Below are 5,193 nucleotides of genomic sequence, written 5' to 3'. Positions count from 1 at the left end.
AAGAAAAAAGTAATACATATTTTGAGAGGAACAAATAATTTATTAGGAACAAATTTTGTAAATGAGTACAGACGGGAAATGTTTACTCCGCCCGAGTTTTCATAAAATGCCCCTATTTGCAAGATGAAGAAGTATTGGCCCCTAATAAAATGGAAGTAGAAATTTTTACCTATCTATACTACATTATAAACTTATTTATCACTCATTGAGGTTATTGCTTAGTTATATTAGCAATATAATTTATTATTTATATACAAAATAAAATAATAGACTCCAATCTTACCCATTTTAGGCTTCATTCTTTTCTATTTTTCTTCTCAATATAGATATTTCTCTCTTAGTTCCTCTTCCATCCGGCTTTTGCAGATGAACATGCTCAAGCTTTGAAGAATGGTGAAGAAAAATGATTCAATTGACTTAAAGCCATAGAAAGCGTATGAAGCACCAAGATGGGTTACCAGATTTTTTTTAATGAATAAATAAGACATTGTCTACCAGAGTAGCGCTTGGAACTAATCTTAAACTAATTGATAGTATAGTTAAAACAAAACTGAATGAGATCGTGTATACAAAAGCTTAAACTCCTATGACATCAATTAGAAAGCTTAGAAGCTTTGAATCTAAAAGTCAAAGTTTGCGAAATTGTTATTTGTTTGGATGGGGTGTTGTTGCAAATGATTGAGAATATTATTTGGAGCTTATGTATCAAATTTGAGAGAATTTTGTGAAGGTTCGAGGTGATTTTGGTTGGAATTTCAGATTGAAACTCGAAGAAGAAGAAGACATAAATAAATTGTATATATTTTGTATGTCAGGTATAGAAACGACATATAAAATATATACAACTAACATAATTATATACAAATTGTATATGAATTATATGTAAATTGTAGTTTTGGCTGAATTCTGTACAAAAAAATTGTATTTAAGTTGTAGATAAATGTAGATTTTGACCGAATTTGTATATATTTTATAAAAAACTTTAGTTACTTTCTATAAATAGAAAAATTTAGATAAACCTAGTAAATAAGTTTAAAATTTAGTATATACCAAAAAGTCCCATGGAAGTATGGCATGTACACACCAGCTAATGGCTATTGGCAAGATTATAACCAAGATTAGGTTTAACAATTAAAGCCCAAAACAATTGGCAGGAAGCAACCGATCCCAATTTACTCCAAAATGGACGAAAATATTACAGAAACTACATTACTGCCATTGTCTCACGTGGGCTCACCTCTGAAAATCATCATATTTCGCCACTACCACCACAAAAGTTCTCTAAATTCATCCATGACAATGTATATATATGATGTATATCATGTGTATCAATGTATTAGGGGTAGGGGTGTACATGAACCGGATTGGTTCGGTTTTTATCAAAACCAAACCAAACTAACTATATCGGTTTGGATTGGTTCGGTTTTGTCGGGTTTTTCGGGTTTTCGGGTTTTTGTTGCTTAAATATTATTTTAATCTTACTTTGTTAAATATTTGATAAGTAAATATATATTTAGTAAAAATATAAAAAATTGACAAACATATTATTGATTAAAATATTCTTATGGGAGAATTCTATTAGTAACACATAATAGTTATTTTTTCAGTCGTTTGATAATAATTTTTTGTTGATATACATTTTCAGGTTAACCGAATTTAGTAATTAAACATAAAAATCAATATTATACCTAAATATTAATAATCACTTCACATTGGAAAAGATTTAAGAATTTAATAGATCTTAACATATGATATGAATATAGAAGAACAAAGAGATAGATGCATTTCAGTAACACTTGATAAGAAAGTGATCATACAACCCATTATTTAAGGTCAATAAATATGGAGCACTTCATATTCTATTAAAATTTATATCCCGCAAGATAATCCCAAATATTTTTAGATATTTTTTGAAGAAAATTCTATATAAAATCTTAAAAGTATATATAAAAATTATATATTTATATGTCGGGTTGGTTCAGATTTTTTTACTCAATAGCAAACCAAATCAAACCAAACCAAATCGGGATTTTTAATCGGTTTGTTTTGACTTTCGATTTGGTGCGATTTTTCGGTTCGATTTGTACATCCATTCACACACCTATTTTATGGATATACACCTTTATCAAACGTACAGGCCCAAATTCCTTTATCTAGCATGGTTCAGGCCCAAATTCAGATTGATTCCAAATTTCCGGCTGAAGTTGAATTCACTTTTCCCCATTTTCAATTGGCGACGAAATCCGAACTGTGAGTTCCTTCTCTAATTCTTTATTATTTTTGCAATGATTGGTACGTATTTGCTTCCCATTACTTCTTGTCGTTATTAGTAGTAATAATCAATTTTATGGAAACTTCTGTTATAGAAATTACTTAATTCTTTAAACAAAATTTTCATCTCCCAACCTATTGCGAGGGGGATTGAGCGATGAAATAGAGAAGTGATTACTGGTTTCCTTTATTTCCTCTAGAAGTGATATTTATCTATATAGTTGGCATTTTCAACAACACACGAATTTCACATCTTTTGCCAGGGATTCGATCCTGACTCGTACTTTGGGGAGTAGTTTGATAATGCAACTGCAATGTTAGAAGTCCGGAGTCTCACATGGACCAAAGGGATGGCGGTTGTGCGGTGCAGTGTGGGTTTACCTTAACTCGCAAATTTTTTAACCCGCCCGCCCCGCATAGCTATTTTTTCAGTTTTCAACCCGTCCCCGCCCCACTTAAGTTTTCTTATATTTTTTTTTCTAAATCAAACTAGTTTGACATGTTTTTATTATTTTTTAAAAAATGAAGAGTTTATTATTGTTTTTATTTATTTTTAAAAAAATGAAGAGTTTATTATTATTCAAGCAATATTATGCTTGCAAATAGGTAAACTTGCTATATGCATAATACATTCTTTTTCAGTTTTGCTTTCATCCTTAATTAGGATTATTTAATTATTATTCCCATGGTCTTACTCTTGTCAAGTATTTTCGCCTTTTTGGACTTCTGTTATTACTTGTAGTTGCTTTCGCTTCGGTTTTAACTGTACTAGCTAGTGATAGTTGTGTGTTTTCGCCTATTTTTTCGATTGATTTGCTTGTCATTGGCCCTTTCCTTTTATCTTCCCTAAGCCAATGGTCTACCGGAAACGACCTCTCTGCCTTTTAAAGGTAGGGGAATACATTGGGTTTGTTGTTGTTGTTCTCTTGTCCATGCTAAAGCTCCCACCAAAGGAAATAATGTCCTTTCTTTTATTGGCCTTCAACTTTTACTCTATTGATGTGGCTTTTAATGCCAGTAGAAATTGTATAGAATTTCTAGTGTTTTTTAATTTTATTTTATCTGAATATGGATGTAGACGAGCTTAAATAGAACGGCATGGATTCATCTTGCCAGGCGTAATAATAGTTGTTATTGTTGTTGTCGATGTCGTTCTTATGGTGGTGGTGGTGTGCAGGACTCATATTGATGTAGCTTTCTGCGTATTACCACCCATTTCAACGCATTGATAACTTTAGTCCTATGGAAGCTAAATTCTTTCGCTTTTTCAAGACTGTCGGAGTTGGTTTCAAGGCTAGGGCAGAATCCGAAGGTCGACTCTTTTACCTTAAGCTGGGTAATAGCCATGAGGTTGAACTGATTGTTCCTCCTGCAGTTCGTGTGTTCTGTTTCAAACCTAATGTCATCTGCTGCGCTGGTACAGTAATTTGCTGCTTCTATAAGGAGTTGTAAACCTCCTGAAGTTTACAAAGGCAAAAGTATAATGTACATAGATGAATTCATAAAAAAGCAGCACGGAAAGAAATCAAAATGAAGTTTGGGGTTTTGGCATGCTGTTACAAAGTAATCACATAATTAGCAAAAAAAATAGCCCTAGTTATAGATATTGGCAATATGTAACCAATAAATGTATATCACAACAATAATGTGTATATCAAAATGTATATCATAACTTTATTTTTCTTCTTTGTATATCTAAAATATAAGGTTATAAATATAACTATAATTTTTTGTTATCTCTATATTCAAGTGTATAACACAAAAATAATTATGTTTTTTGTATATCACACTGTATAATACGTCAAATAACGTGTATACCAACATTGCAACTTTATTTTTCTTCTTTGTGTATATCAAAAATTTATTTTCCTTCGGTGTATATTTTAGTATATAACACATAAGTTTTTGTGGGTATACACAAATACATTGATATACAAAATGAGAATTCCCTAAAATTAAATCTCAAATAATGCTGGTGATAAACACTAGTAAAGGAATGTGTGTTGGAAAAGTTCTGTTGATGAATTCCCTTCCTGCTGGCTGTAAAGAACAACAGAGGGATGCATTAATGGTAGAATAAGAGGATTGTGTGGGTCTGGGGTGAGAGGAGGTTAAGTACTATAGAGAAGCGAACAAAGAGGGAGATTGGCCGGGAGGGGTTACAAGCAGCGCCCAAGAGGTGGGGAGGGGCCGTGGGATAGCAAACAAAAGGAGGGGGGAGGGGGTTGGAGAAGCAGCGAACAAGAAGGGGAGGCAGCACATGTTTGGGGCTTCCTTTGCCAAACATAATATAAGGCTAAAAAATTGCTAATGCCTCTTGGTGTCATTTTCTCATGAAGTTATTAAGTTTAAATCTTGGGCTTTCTACATTTTCTGGTGCACTAGTTCCTTTTTATTTTTGGTTATACATAGGGGGAAGGAGAGTGCGAATGGAGTACATATGGGATCCCCTCACCTACACGTAGTGGCGAAGCTACCTTTGGTGGGTGGTTCAATTGAGTCTTGTACATAAAGGGCAAAAAGGGACAGCTCGGTGCAAGCATCAGTTGTTGGTCCCGCTGATTGAACCCGTGACCTATAAGTTCCACAAAGATAACTTTAACGTTGCTCCAAGACTCCCATTCTGTTCTGGTCTTCATGGCCATTGTAAAAATTTGCACATATATATATATATATATATATATATATATATATATATATATACATCAGTTGTTGGTCCCGCTGATCGAACCCGTGACCTATAAGTTCCACATTGTAATTTTTGCTTTTGTACCTTTGTATTTTGTTGAGGCCGTTTGGACTTTGTACAAATTTGCATATATATATATATATAAGGCTTTTTCCCTTCGGCATTTTTCAAGCTTGACGAAGCAGGTTCGGCAGAATCCAATAATTTTGGTTCAAACCTTGTATTTGTTTTAA

General features: G+C 33.0%; 1 long non-coding RNA gene across 1 annotated transcript; it reads left to right on the top strand.

Moving 5' to 3' along the window:
• Positions 1–2,024: 2,024 nt before the first annotated feature.
• On the top strand, positions 2,025–3,957 carry LOC107813989 (uncharacterized). Its single transcript, XR_012698903.1, has 2 exons — positions 2,025–2,250; positions 3,449–3,957. It is a non-coding gene; the product is annotated as an uncharacterized LOC107813989 (long non-coding RNA).
• Positions 3,958–5,193: the final 1,236 nt, after the last annotated feature.

The sequence above is a fragment of the Nicotiana tabacum genome, chromosome 14 (assembly GCF_000715075.1).
Source record: "Nicotiana tabacum cultivar K326 chromosome 14, ASM71507v2, whole genome shotgun sequence".
NCBI classification, from domain to species: domain Eukaryota; kingdom Viridiplantae; phylum Streptophyta; class Magnoliopsida; order Solanales; family Solanaceae; genus Nicotiana; species Nicotiana tabacum.
The sequence above is the reverse complement of the archived record's forward strand: the minus strand, read 5'-3'. Positions and strand labels throughout refer to the sequence as shown.